Genomic DNA, 14,265 nt, shown 5'->3' on the forward strand with positions numbered 1-14,265 from the left:
TTCTATCAGACAAAATAGACTTTAAAATGAAGACTGTAATAAGTGACAAAGAAAGACATTAAATAATGATAAAGGGTTCAATCGAACAACTGGATTTAACTCTAGTAAACCTCTATGCACCCAATATAGGAGCACCTAAATATGTAAAGCAAATATTGACCAACAAAAAGGGAGAGAGCAACAATAATACAATCATAGTAGAGGAATTTAACATCCCATTGACACCAATGGACAGGTCTTCCAGACGGAACATCAACAAAGAAACAGCAGCCTTAAATGACACACTAGACCAGATGAATTTAATTGATATTTTTAGAGCATTCCACCCAAAGTAGCAGAGTATACATTCTTTTCAGGTGCACATGGAACATTTTCCAAAATAGACCACATGGGAGGGTACAAAAAAAGTCTCAATATATTCAACAAGCTTAAAATCATATCAAGTGTCCTCTCTGACTATAATGGTATAAAACTAGAAATCAATTACAAAACACACATACACACACACGCACATTGAGGCTAAATAACATGCTACTACCCAATGGATGGATTAACAATGAAATCTAGAAAGAAATCGAAAGATACTTTGAGACAAATTAAAATGAAAACACAGTGACTCAAAATCTATGACACACAGTGAAAGCAGTCCTAAGAGAGAAATTCATAGCAATACAGGCCTACCTCAAGAAATAAGAAAAATCTCAAATAAACAATCTAACTTTACACTTAAAGTAACCAGAAAAAGAACAGTAAACAAAGCCCAAAGTGAGAAGGAAGTAATAAAGATCAGAACAGAAATAAACAACAGAGTCTAAAAAATGATACAAAAGATCAATGAAGCCAAGAGCTGGTTCTTTGAGAAGAAAAGCAAAATTGATAAGCCTTTAACCAGACTCATCAATAACAAAAGAGAGAGGACCCAAACAAATAAAATCAGAAATGAAAGAGAAGTGACAACAGACACCACAAAAATACAAAAAAATTTTAAGCAAATACCATGAGCAATTATATGCCAATATATTAGACAATCTGAAAGAAATGGATAAATTCCTAGAAGCAAACTATCTTCCAAGGCTGAATCAAGAAGAAATAGAATATCTGTACCAACCAATTACTATTAATGATATCGAATCAGTAATCAGCAAGCTCCCAACAAACAAAAGCACTTGACGAGATGGCTTCACAGGTGAATTTTACCAAACATTTCAAAATGAATTAAGACCTATTCTTCTCAAACTACTCCAAAAATTCAAGAGAAGGGAAGGCTCCCAAGTTCATTCTATGATGCCATAATTACCCTGATTCCAAAACCAGACAAAGACATTACAAAAATGAAAACTACAAGCCAATGTCCCTGACGAATATAAATGTAAAAATCCTCAACAAAATATTAGCAAACCAAATTCAGCAATACATTAGAAAGACCATACACCATGATCAAGTGTGATTTATTCCTAGGATGCAAGATTGGTTCAATATCTGCAAATCAGTTGATATAATACATCACATACAAAAATGAAAGATAAAAATCATATGAGCATATCAACAGGTGCAGAAAGAGCATTTGACAAAATCCATCATCCATTTATGATAAACTCTCAGCAAAGTGAAAATAGAGGGAACATATCTCAACAGAATAAAGGCCATATATGACAAACCCACAGCTAATGTCATACTCAATGGGGAGAAGTTAAAAGCATTCTCCTTAAGATCAGGAACAAGACAAGGAAGTCCACTTTCACCACTTTTATTCAACATAGTATTGGAAGTCCTGGCCACAGCAATCTGACAAGAAAAAGAAATAAAAGGCACTCAAACTGGAAAGGAAGAAGTAAAACTGTCATTATGTGTAAATGACATGATACTATATATAGACAACCTGAAAGAGTCCACCAAAAAATCTATTGATACTGATCAATGAATTCAGTAAACTAGTAAGATACCAAATTAATATTCAGAAATTGGTTGCATTTTTATATACCAATAACAAACTATCAGAAAGAGAAATTAAGAAAACAATCCCATTTACAACGGCATCAAAAAAATAAAAATACGGGGCCAACCCAGTGGCTCAGGTGGTTGGAGCTCCATGCTCTTAATGCCAAAGGCTGCTGGTTCGATTCCCACATGGGCCAGTGGGCTCTCAACCACAAGACTGCTGGTTAGATTCTTCAACTCCTGCAAGGGATGGTGGGCTGCGCTCCATGCAACTAAGATTGAACAGGGCACCTTGAGCTGAGCTGCCACTGAGCTTCCGGATGGCTCAGTCAGTTGGGGCACATCCTCTCAACCACAAGGTTGCCAGGTCAACTCCTGCAAAGGATGGTGGTAGCTCCGCTACTAACAATGGCAACTGGACCTGGAGCTGAGCTGTGCCCTCCACAACTAAGATTGAAAGAACAACAACTTGACTTGGAAAAAGTCCTGGAAGTACACACTGTTCCCCAATAAACTCCTGCTCCCCTTCCCCAATTAAATCTCAAATAAATAAATATAAATATAAATACTTAGGAATAAATTTAACCAAGGAAGTGAAAGACCTGTACTCAGAAATAAAAGACATTGAAGAAACAAACTGAAGAAGATACAAATAAATGGAAGCATGTACCATGCTCATGGATAGGAAGAATTAGATCATTAAAATGTCTGTACTACCCAAAGCAATCTACAGATTCAATGCAATCCTTATCAAAATACCAATGGCATTTTTCACAGAACTAGAACAAATAATCCTAAAATGTACATGAAACCATAAAAGACCCCAAATAGCCATAGCAATCTTGAGAAAGAACAAAGTTGGAGGTATCTTACAGTGTTTCCCAGAAAATAAGACCTAGGCGGACCATCAGCTCTAATGCATCTTTTGGAGCAAAAATTAATATAAAACCTGGCCTTATATTGTATTACATAAGACCCCGTCTGGGTCTTATATTAATTTTTGCTCCAAAAGATGCATTAGAGATGATAGTCCATCTAGGTCTTATTTTCGGGGAAACACGGTAGGTACTACCTGATATCAAACTATACTACAAGGCCATACCTAGTAATCAAAACAGCATGGTACTGGCATAAAAACAGACACATACATAGATCAATGAAACAGAATAGAGAGCCTAGAAATAAACCCATTCTTATATGGTCATTTAATTTATGACAAAGAAGGCTAGAATATACAGTGGTGGTCGCAGGGCAGCTGGTTGGCTCAGTTGGTTAGAGTGCAGTGCTCATAACACCAGGGCCACTGGTTTGATTCCCACAAGGGCCAGTGAGGTGCACGCTCCACAACTAGATTGAAAACAACTTGACTTGGAGCTGATGGGTCCTGGAAAAACACACTGTTCCTTGATAAAAATTTTAAATAAATAAATAAATGGTACTGGGAAAACTAAACAGACACATGCAAAAAAAATGAAAGTGGGCCATCTTCTTACTCTGTATTCAAGAAAAAACTCAAAATGGATTAAAGACTTAACTACAAGACCCAAAACCATAAAACTCTCAGAAGAAGACATAAGCAGTAAACTCTCTGACATTGCCCTTAGTAATATTTTTTTCTGATGTATCTACTCAGACAAGGGAAACAGAAGAAAAAATAAACAAAGAAGACTACATCAGACAAAAAAGGTTTTTCACAGCAAAGGAAATCATCAACAAAATGAAAAGACAGCCTACCGAATTGGAGAAGATATCTGCCAATGATACATCTGATTCTAATAAGGAGTACATTCAAAATTTATAAAAACTCATATAGCTCAACACTAAACAATCAAACTATCCAACTGAAAAATGGGCAGAGGACCTAAATAGACATTTCTCCAAAAAGGACATACAGATGGCCAATCGACATGAAAAGATGCTCAACGTCACTAATCATCAGAGAAAGGCAAATTAAAACCACAATGAGACATCACCTCATTCATACCTGTTAGGATGGCCATCCACAATGATTCAACAAACAAATGTTGGCGAGGATGTGGAGAAAAGGGAACCCTTGTACACTCTTTGTGAGATTGCAGATTGGTGCTGCCACTATGGAAAACAGCATGGAGATTACTCAATAAATTAAAAATAGAACTACCTTATGACCCAGCAATTCCACTTCTGGGTATTTATCCAAAGAAATCTAAATCACTAATTCAAAAAGATATATGCACCCTTGTGTTCACTGCAGCACTATTCACGATAGCCAAGATATGGAAGCAACTCACGTGCCCATCAATAGACGACTGGATAAAGAAGAAGTGATACCTATCTGCAGTGGAATATTACTCAGCCATAAAATAGAATGAAATCTTAACAATTTGCGACAACAGGGATGGACCTCCAGGGGAGTATGCTAAGTGAAATAAGTCAGACAGAGACAAATACCATATGATCTCACGTATATGTGGAATCTAAAGAACAAAACAAACAAAAAATCAGAAACAGACTCAGAACAAACTGATGGTTATCATATGGGAGGAAGTTGGAGGGCTATGTGAAAAGATGAAGTGATTAAGAAATACAAAGTGGAAAACCAATAAAATGAACCTAAGCCATCATAAAAAAAATATTACAAATTGGTAGTTAACAAAATAGTCACAGGAATGTAAAGTACAGCATAGGGAATATAGTCAATAATATTGTAATAACTATGAATAGTGCCAGGTGAATAGTAGACTTATCAGGGAATCACTTCATAAATTACAAGAATGTCTAGCCACTATGCTGCACACCTGAAACTAATACAAAATACTACTGAATGTCAACTAAAATTGAAAAATAAAAAGAGTATCCTAAAAGGGAAAAAAAAAGGAATTTCTTGATATAGGATGCACATTTTTTATTGCCCTCAGTGTGAATGTACCAGTTTGCACTCACAACATATTGTGTGTGTTTATGTGTACAAGTTTTAATAAAATTGATATCCTATTGCTTTAAAAAAAAGAAAAAGAAATGTTTATTCTACCCAGAAGTTAAGCAATGTGTTTCTTTCTCCCTCTAACTCTGAATGCAGACTTGTGCAATTTTTACTGCCCCTCTGAAATATTTCTTGATATATTTTATGGAAAGAAGAATCATCAAGGAATAATAAGCCAAATCTATTTCTACTAGTAACTGCACAATGTCTAGAAAATATGACATTAGGAAATGCTTTTATTTTGGCCTTCTCTTATCTCTGTCATCATTACAAGGGATAATGCACACGAAAGCGTTTTTGTAGGTTTAGGTACTTTGCATATATGTAAAGGTATCACTGCAATCACACGAGGGTCATTGCAACATAGCTCAGCAACTTCAGTCAGAAGAGTGATTCATTCATTCGTTCATTAAAGATACTTTACAAAGTTTCCATTGAGTATCAGGCAATGTGAAGTATTAAACCAAGTAGTCCAAGCCCTTGGGGGGATCAATCTTCTCCCAAATTGGTCTTTTCATCTCCATGGCATTCCAACCACAACTGTACTCTCTTCTCCTGTCTCCCTCCCTCCCTCTCTCTCTCTCTCCCTCTCTCCCTCTCTCCCTCTCCTAGAGTTCTGAGCCACTCGAGGGTGTACTTCTCCAGCATTCTGCAAGTCCTAGCACAGGAACAAGTCCCCAGTGGGCACTAAGGAAAAATGCCATATTTAAAAGGTGAGTACTTAGTACATGGCTTTATTACCGTAAATAATCTGCTTTCACTATACTTTTGTCAACCTACCTCCCCAAAAGTTGCCTGAAAGCAGTTCTCTCCTCCCAAAAATCGAAGGAGGTTCTAGATTAGAAAATCATGAAGGGGCACCCAGAGCTGGAAGCAACATGAAGTAGGAACATTTTCTGACACCTGATTCATCTGGATGTAGTAATTTTCTACCAAACTTCTATTTGAGCATATGTGAATGGAAAATAACCCAGAATCATAGATTTTTAAGATTGGAAGGCATCTCATCTGGTCCAACTCCCTCACTTTATAGATAAAGAAACCAAGGCTCAGGGAGAGGATATGTCTAACTCCAGGTTGCACAGCTTGTCTCTGAGGCAGGAGTAGAAGCTGAGCCACCTGTCTCCCAATTCAGGGCCTATTCCTCTCCCCCAGCTGCCAGGCGCTAGGACTGTGGGTAGCCCTTGCAGCAGTCAGTGGGCACGGGGACTCAGCCATGCGCGCACCGGTACACCCCCTTTCTAGCTGCTCTCTTAAGGCAATAAGAGACAGCCCTCAGGAGCTCTGGGACTCCCTGTGCAATGCAGAGTTCCCTTGAATGGCAAGACTGCTTTTATTCTGTGAAATGGGATCTTTTTTTTTTTTTTGTCCTTTTCTTCTGTTCAGGATAGTGATGAAGGTCAATGAGATACTAGCCATCAAATAATTCTATATTCTTTGAAGAAACCTTAAGAATATTTTCATCATAATTAAGTCCTACTAATGTTAAGTCCAAGAGTTAGATGCCAGCATTTTACAAAAACCGACATTGCTTTTAATCTTCCTACATCTAACCTTTTTAAAAGAACACAGCAGACATATTTGCATGCAATGCAAGTAACAATAACACTGACACTTGGTCCTCATAGTGTCTGGTAGGGGAAGGCAGAAACACCTATGTCATTATCCCCAATTTATGGAAGAGAAAATCTGTTCAGGAAAGCTACCTGTCTTGCCCAAAGTCACACAGGTAATAAAATGCAACGCTGTAGCCCTGACCTTATCTAAGGCTCTCTCCACCTTACTATGCAATTTAGCTTTAGGATTTTTCTGCTCAAATTTTCCATATAACACCACCAAGGAGCTACCTTTTCTGCTGCAATTGAAGCATTTAAGACACTTGAGTCACTTCAAAAGGAGCACAACTTGACCCTGCAACTTCAGCAGCAGCCCCACAGCAGGTGCTTGTCTCTGCTAGAAACTAAATGACAGGTGAATTACGGGGGGTGAACTTTGGGGTTCACAAACAGGATTGACTTTTATGATGTTTGTAATTATTCATAACTTTCTACATTCTTTCAAAAACAATCTGAGATGGCTCTTAGTTCTGACAATAATTCAATCAAAAGTAAGGGCTGTATTCATTGATTCATTTTTTAAAAAACTTACTCATATAGATGCAGAGAAAAAGATTTGGGAGGCCACATCTCAAGTGTGAATGCACTGATTATTCATAGTTTACTATTAATATTAATCTGTATCTATTTTACAATGAATATGTATAGCTTTGGTCATAAGAAAACAAACAACAATGATCTCACATATATGTGGAATCTAATGAAAGCTGAACTCATAGAAACAGAAAGTAGAATGGTGGTTGCCAGAGGCTGGGGAGTAGGGGAAATGGGGCAACGTTTGTCAAAGGGTACAACCTGTTATAAGATGAATAAATTCTGAGGATCTAATATACAGTACAGTGACTATAGTTAACACTGTATTATACACTTACAAGTTGCTAAGAAAGTAAAATTTATTCTCACTACAAAAAAGAATAGTACTGCTATACGCATGTATCAAATCATCAGTGTACACCTTAGTCTTATACAATGTTAAGTGTCAATTATATCTCAATAAATTTGGCAGAAGGACAAATATTATTTTTATTTTTAAAACACAGTCTTCTTTCTGAAAAGTGGGAAAAGGAACACACACACACACAAATTCGATGTATGAAATCAAATAAAAAATTCCATAAATCCTTACGTCAATTTTCAGGCTTGCTGGGGCCAATCTGAATTATATACTCTCAGCCAGCATTTGTCAGTCATTCGTCTCAGAAACTCTTCTATGGAAAACTTTGGGAAGCCCGAAGGCAAATAGTACCATCTGATTTCTCCCTCTTTGTGAGAGAGCAGCAACCTCATTAATTAAGGCAGTTTTCCTGTTAGTTTTTTTTATATCTTTAAAAATTCTTTGCAAACAGGTGGCAGCAAACATGTTACCAGGGAAATCTGGAAGCCACAGGGGCACAGTTCACCCAGCCTCCCTTGCCTGAGAAGGAGAACTGCCTGGCCTGGATGGTGGGGCCCAGTTTGCTCATGGGCGGCCTCACATTTTTGCAGGACAGCAGACCACTCTGCACAAGGTGCTAATTCATTCATTCCACAAATGTTTATTGAGCTAAGCCTGAGAAAGCCCTCTTAGGGGACAGTGGGATCATTCACAAGCCAACGGTTAGGGCTAACGGATCAGATGTGGACAATCAATCTTTCATTAGACCTCAAACCACCTCTAGGATAAAGCAAACAGGGCCCCTGCCCCACCCACTCACTAGCAGCTGGGAAGGATCAGGCAGACGTCCTAGCGCAGGACTGCTGCTTGTGAGAGGCCAAGGCGGTCACTGATGGCCACCAGAGCCACAGAAACTTCTCCACCATAAATGACATAACACCTCTGAACACTCTGAACAGTGTCTAGCACCTAGTGAGAACTCAGCAGTCATTTCTGCTGTTACTACTCCAGCTTTCCCTTATACCAGGAACACCAAAAAAAGTGGAAAGATCACAGGTCTCAGAATCAGAGAGACTGGATTTGAATCCCAGCTATGCCACTTACTAGCTATGTGACTAAAGGATGGGCTCTTTCTGAGCCTCACTTTCTCATTTGTAAAATGGGATAATTAATAGTATACCATTCCTCACGTGGCTTGGTGAGAATTAAGGACATATATACAGAGTGCCTGGCCCACAAGTGCCCAATAAAAGACAGTCAGTATTGCTACTGTCCTGCCCCCTTTTTGACCCCTCTTGATGGATCCTGGAATCTGATTTCACCTGGATACCACACTAAGGAAGAACTGCAGGGAGGAGGGAAGTGGTGGGTGGGTGGATGGGCAGGGGCGGGGGACTGCTGGAGACCTTCCACAGAAACCCATCAAAGTCCCCAGTTGCTTTCAGCCATCTTCCACTGTTTGGCTGCTCCATCCAACTGACAGCTGAAGCCACCGTTCCGTAGCTGCCCTTCTGGGAATAGCTGCCCAGAAGGTGACAGGAAACTGAACACTAGTTTGAATCCTACTTTTCAGTGTTTGTCTGTCTGTCTGAAGCCCCACTGGACTTCCTCTGCACATCCCTGCTAGTCTGTGTGGGTCAGGAGGCTGATTCACAGTCTGTTCTTATCTAGGCTTCCATCTCAACCCAGAGCCCAAAGCTCTGGAAGCTGCCGGTCACAAACTAGCACTAAATAAAAATAAGGACTTTTCATTAAGACAGGAAGTGGAGCCCCTCAAAGTCAAAGGGGATTTATAAAGGGAGGAGGGAGAAACGGGAAAAGGGAGGAGGCAGGATGGGTTCAGAGAGGCCCACTTCCTCCATGCTGATGGAGCCCTCTGACTTAGCCGCTGAAGTGGTGGTTTTTCACTTTAAAAGATGACAAATCCCATTCCTGTGATTTATAACTCAAAGCGGGACAAGGTCTGAGTGTAGGAAGAGAATTCCAAGACAAATCGGCTGATGTTCAAGTACAAGTCGTCAGCCCCCAAATCCCCCTTCCCAACACCCCACCTGTATAGACAGGTCCTACTAACACTCTGCCTGACTTCCCCTCAGCAATCTGGGGCAGGAAGTCTGCAGCCAGGTCCAGCCAGCAGCCAGCCCGAAGCCCAGGGTCAGTTCTAAAAAGCCCCAGGAAACAGGACAGCCCAGCAGAACCCCCGCCGACCCAGGCAGCTCTGCTTCCTGGAGACCCGACCCTCCGGGCAGCGCCGCCAGCTGCCTCTTAAGTAGGTGGGAAACTGAGGAAGGGAGCTCGCCGGGTGCCAACACGCAGTTCACGTTGGGGAACTCAGAAGACTACAAAGCATCCTGTCAACACCAACTCCCTCGTTTAACAGAGGAGGAAACAGAGACTCAGAGAGGGAAGAAGATTGCCCGAGGTAACACAGCGAGTGGGCAAAGAAGTCGCCACTAGAACCCGGGAGTGCTGCTTCCAGGCGCAGCCGGGCGGGCAGGGAGCGCGTCTCGCCGCCTCCCTCGATCTCTTGCCCGCAGACCCAAGCCGGAGGGTACAAACCTTGCAACTCCGGGCGCGGTCGGGACGGGGCGCCGCGAGCCTCCTCTCCCCCGGCGGGGCGCTGACGGCTCTGCCCGGCTCGCTCGCGGAACAGCCCAGGTGTCGCCCCGCAGCTGTCAGTGCAGGGCGGTGCAGTGCGGGTGGTGACAGCAGCGCAGGGGCTGCCCCAGAGCGCGCGGGCCAATGGCCTCGCGCCCGCGCCCCGCCCCCCCCGCCCCGCCCCCCCCGCCCCGCCCCGCCCCCCCCCGCCCCGCCCCGCCCCGCCCCGCCCGCGGCGCCAGCCCCCCGCCCTGCCCTTCGCCCACCCCTCCCCGCCCCCGCCGTTTTCTGTTTCCTCCTTGGCCATCACTGTTCATCACTGGCCTTCTCAAGCATACTTTGCCCCGAAACAACTTTTTTACTGAGCAGATCAAGACTGCCGCGCGGTTAGGTTGTGCCCTGTGCGTTAGGGAACCTTGGAGCCCGAGAGCGTGGCGCACGAGGAGCCCCTCCACCCATTCTGGGATCAGCCCCCAGCAGGGAAAGGGGCGCGGAGTGGTGTGGATCCTCGTGAGCCGGCTGCTTTAACCGCTCCGGGCATCCGTTGCCTCACGAGTAAAATAAAAAAAAAAAAAAAAAAAAAAAAAGACCTCACAGGGTGTTGAGGCGATTAAATGAAGTGGTGCTTTAAAGTACTATAGTAACACCTCATAAATGGTGAGGTGTACGGCCTGAGCCACCCATTGGCTGTGCAGGGAGGACTGGTGCAATGCTGGAAGGTGCTGGCTGGTGGGGAAGCAGGCACTCCTATAAATACAATATTGTATATAGCCAATCATAAACAGTTACTGATGATGGGGCTAGCCCAGGCAAACTTTCGAAATTGGTAAACCTTAAAGCCTTCTCCTTCTCCATCATCTCCCCAATTAGTGTTTTCCATCCAGCTGAGGGTGGCCCACGTCTGCCTCCGGTTCTTCCAAAGACCTTCCTTCTCCCAAGTTTACAAATGTGGGTCTCCAAGGGCCTCATTCAGTGCTGGGTACAAGACTGCTAACCTGACCTAATCCTTGCACCATTCATGTGCGTGTTCTGGCTTGCACCCAATTCTGAGTCTACCGCGTCCCTGTGTAAGGTATGCACAGGTATGCAAAAGAAGATTAAACCATTCACCCTGCCTTTGAAGAGACAAATTTGTAAATAATTTCAGTTTACAGTAATAACTGCCATACTAGGCGTACAAAGTATTATATATAGAGTCCCACTCTGGGAGAGAAGGGCAATAAAAGCTTAACAAGGTGTGAGCAAGATAAGTCTTGAAGGGGGGCTATAACTTAGGTCAGATGGAAACTGGAGAGACGAGTGGGTGCAGGGAGGCAGGCAAGACATAGAGATGCTTGTCATAGGTCGTGACTGTTGCTCAGGGTGAAGCTAGGGAGATAGGTAGACCGATACATACAGGAAGAGTAGCCGCGTTGCCTTGCTGAGGGAAGCGGCTGTATCCTGTTAGTGATGGCTGCTGCTGAATGATTTCAAGCAGAGGAGTGGCATGACCTCATTTGCTTTGGTACCGCGCTTTCAGTGTTGGTTATCTCCTCCAGCCTGGAGGGCAGGCACTGGGTCTTGCTCACCTGTGGGTGCCTTGAGTCACCTGGTACCTGGCTTTGAAAGAGTTCAATGCCTGCTGCTCCCAGTGTCACTCCTCCCCAGGAAACGAACAGCAACTCCTCCTACCAACTAGGGGGCGGGTCCAAGGCTCTGTGGCAGGCAGGTGGGAACCCTCAACGAGTCCAAAAAACTTGTATGGCTCCGAGGTTAAAAGCTGGAGATGTGATGTCAAATGGCCAAGGTTCAACTACTGGCCCCACCACTTTCTAACAGGTCTTTAGGCCAGTTACTTAACTTCTCTGTGCCGCAGTTTGCTCATTTGTTGAAGCAATGATGATAATGTTCCTCTCACTAAGGCTGCTGTGAAAGTTAAAACGAGAAAGTGCCTGTGTTTAGCAGAGTGCCTTGTGCACAGCGAGTACTGGATAAATCTTAGCATGATCATATCAAGTCAGCAGTGGCTTGTTCCTCTTAACCTATAGTAGATTGGCACTCTTCAAAATGGTTTGCATGTAAGTGACACTTGAATTTCACAGAATTCTCTGTTGATAGAGAAAGACAAGTGATGAGGGCTAGTGCAGTGCAGCGGTTAAATGTACAGACTTGGGTGCATTTCCCACCCACCAGTAAACTAGCTGGGTGACTTTGGACAAGTCATGTAACCTCTTTAAGCCTCTGTCCCTCTTCTATAAAATAGAAATAGTAATATTACCACTCCATGTAAGGGAGATGCTGTAATACATATAGCACATTGCCTGGCCCAAGGTAAAATCTCAATAAACGTTAGCTAATAGTATGATAAGGGTTAAAAGAGAGGTCTTACTTATACTTTTGTGAAAGGGAAAAGTAATCTAACAGTAATGTATTGGAAGGGGGAAGTGTAATCCCAGAAGAACACTAAGCCTAAATGTTAAGGTTAGTGTTGGATCTGTGAAAATTGATTGGGTCAGGAGTAGAAGTGAGCTTAGAAACCCGCAGGTGGAGCAGGGGCCTGAAGGAATTTCCTAGTTGGAAGTGGGTTATTTAAATTTGGAAACCCTGTCTGAACACAGAAAAAAATTCTTGCAACTCTATGGAACTGAAAATAGAGGGTTGTTTGCAGGGTCACGTATGATGGTTCTCTGAGCTCTCCTGGAATGGTAAAATGCCAGAAGGCTGGTGCTTTCAACTGAGAATCTGCGATTTAACCCCTAACACCACCCATCTGTGACTTTGTAGAGTCATAGGCACATTGCCAAGTTGTTTAGTTTTATAAGCTACTTAGCAGGCAATATTTACTTGTGGAATAGCCTAGGTGTGGTTCCTTCAGGCTTAAAATAGTCTCCCCTCAATTTCTGACTCACAGAATCTTTCTCATGCGTCCAGGCCTGAGACAAATGTCACAAGATTCTGCCCTCCTATGTTGAATGACTGGATCCTTCAAACCTCTCCAACTCCCATAATGTATTCCTCAAGCCTTTTCTGTCTTTACAGTTAGTTGTGACAGGATAGGCCACTCCCCAACAGTGTTAAAACTCATCCAATTCAGGGACCCCTTTTCTCTCTGTGTTTCTTCTCACCACCTCCTTCCTTCCCCCAACCCCATCTCTACCCTAAATGACTTGTATGCCATAGGCACTCAATAAATGCTTGTTAAATTGCATTGGCAGGCCGGTCTTTCACAGTAGAAATGTGACAGAAAGCAGCTCTTTTGCCTCCATGGAAAAGTAAAAACGACTTCCTTGTGAAGACGTGACTGTGTCTTGAAGCTATGTGGATTTATAATTTTTTACCCACCAAAAATTGAAGCTATTGCTGAAATGCTGTACAATCACATCTAGTGTGGTAATGTGGTTGGATGACTTAGAGCAGTAGGTATCAAATGTATAGCATTTAGAGCACAGTTCAGTCGTGGTACTGGGTTACCAAAGCAGGAGTCTGGTTTTCTGAATAATTTGCCAATACTGAATATCTTTTTAACTTTGGGAAGTACAAAACTTTGGCCTTGAATCAAACTGTGTTAGCAATCTCTCCACAGTCTTTAATAATGCCTTGCATTTCTGTCGGGCTTTGTATTTTTCAAAGCTCTTTCATTTTGACTATCTTGTTTGATCTTCAAATCAACCCTATGATGTAGGAAGGGCAGCTATTAGTATCTGCATTTCACAGATGAAGATAGGAAGGACTTGAGAGGATCAGGCTCTAAGCCCAAGCCAAATGGCAAGCTAGCGAAAAAGTCAAAGTTGGAATCAAAGTATCTACTATACCAGAAAGATTTCTGATATTCATGAAGATTGCAGCATCATTATTTATAACCTTTACGAGCAACTATATTATGCAGACATGTCTGAAACTATATTTATGTGTATACGCATATATTTTCATACAGAGTTCCTTTCAAAAAGTAAGGAAAAACCTTTGTGGTAATCATCTCCCTCAGATATGTATGTGTAATAATCATAATTTTTACTTCCATGCTTTTCATCTGTGCATTATCGACATTCATTCCAACATTCATTATTCTTTTAAAACTTCTTCATGTTTACTTTACCAGTGTTTTAAACAAATTTTTTTATTTTAATGCTTAAAGAAAGAACAAATATGACTTTGGAAAACAGAAGACCTCCATTTATATGAGATAACTGGAAGAGTCAAATTCGAAGAGACAGAAAATAGAATGTGTTTACCAGGACCTGGGGAAAAGGAGTATTGGGGAGTTATTGGATAGATTTTCCTTGTGACATGTTGAAAAA

General features: G+C 42.0%; 1 protein-coding gene across 10 annotated transcripts in view; it reads right to left on the reverse strand.

Moving 5' to 3' along the window:
• The window catches only part of SYTL2 (synaptotagmin like 2), a 104,072-nt gene extending 93,926 nt beyond the window's left edge, over positions 1-10,146 (reverse strand). For 7 of the 10 annotated variants that reach the window (XR_013994172.1, XM_081062499.1, XM_081062522.1 and 4 more), the window contains exon 1: positions 9,950-10,146. The gene's annotated coding sequence lies outside the window, so the exon portion shown is untranslated. The remainder of the gene's footprint in view (positions 1-9,949) is intronic. The other 3 variants (XM_081062501.1, XM_081062520.1, XM_081062503.1) reach the window with 1 other exon arrangement.
• Between the last annotated feature and the right edge of the window lie 4,119 nt (positions 10,147-14,265).

Source organism: Rhinolophus hipposideros (genome assembly GCF_964194185.1).
Source record: "Rhinolophus hipposideros genome assembly, chromosome: 10".
Taxonomy (NCBI): domain Eukaryota; kingdom Metazoa; phylum Chordata; class Mammalia; order Chiroptera; family Rhinolophidae; genus Rhinolophus; species Rhinolophus hipposideros.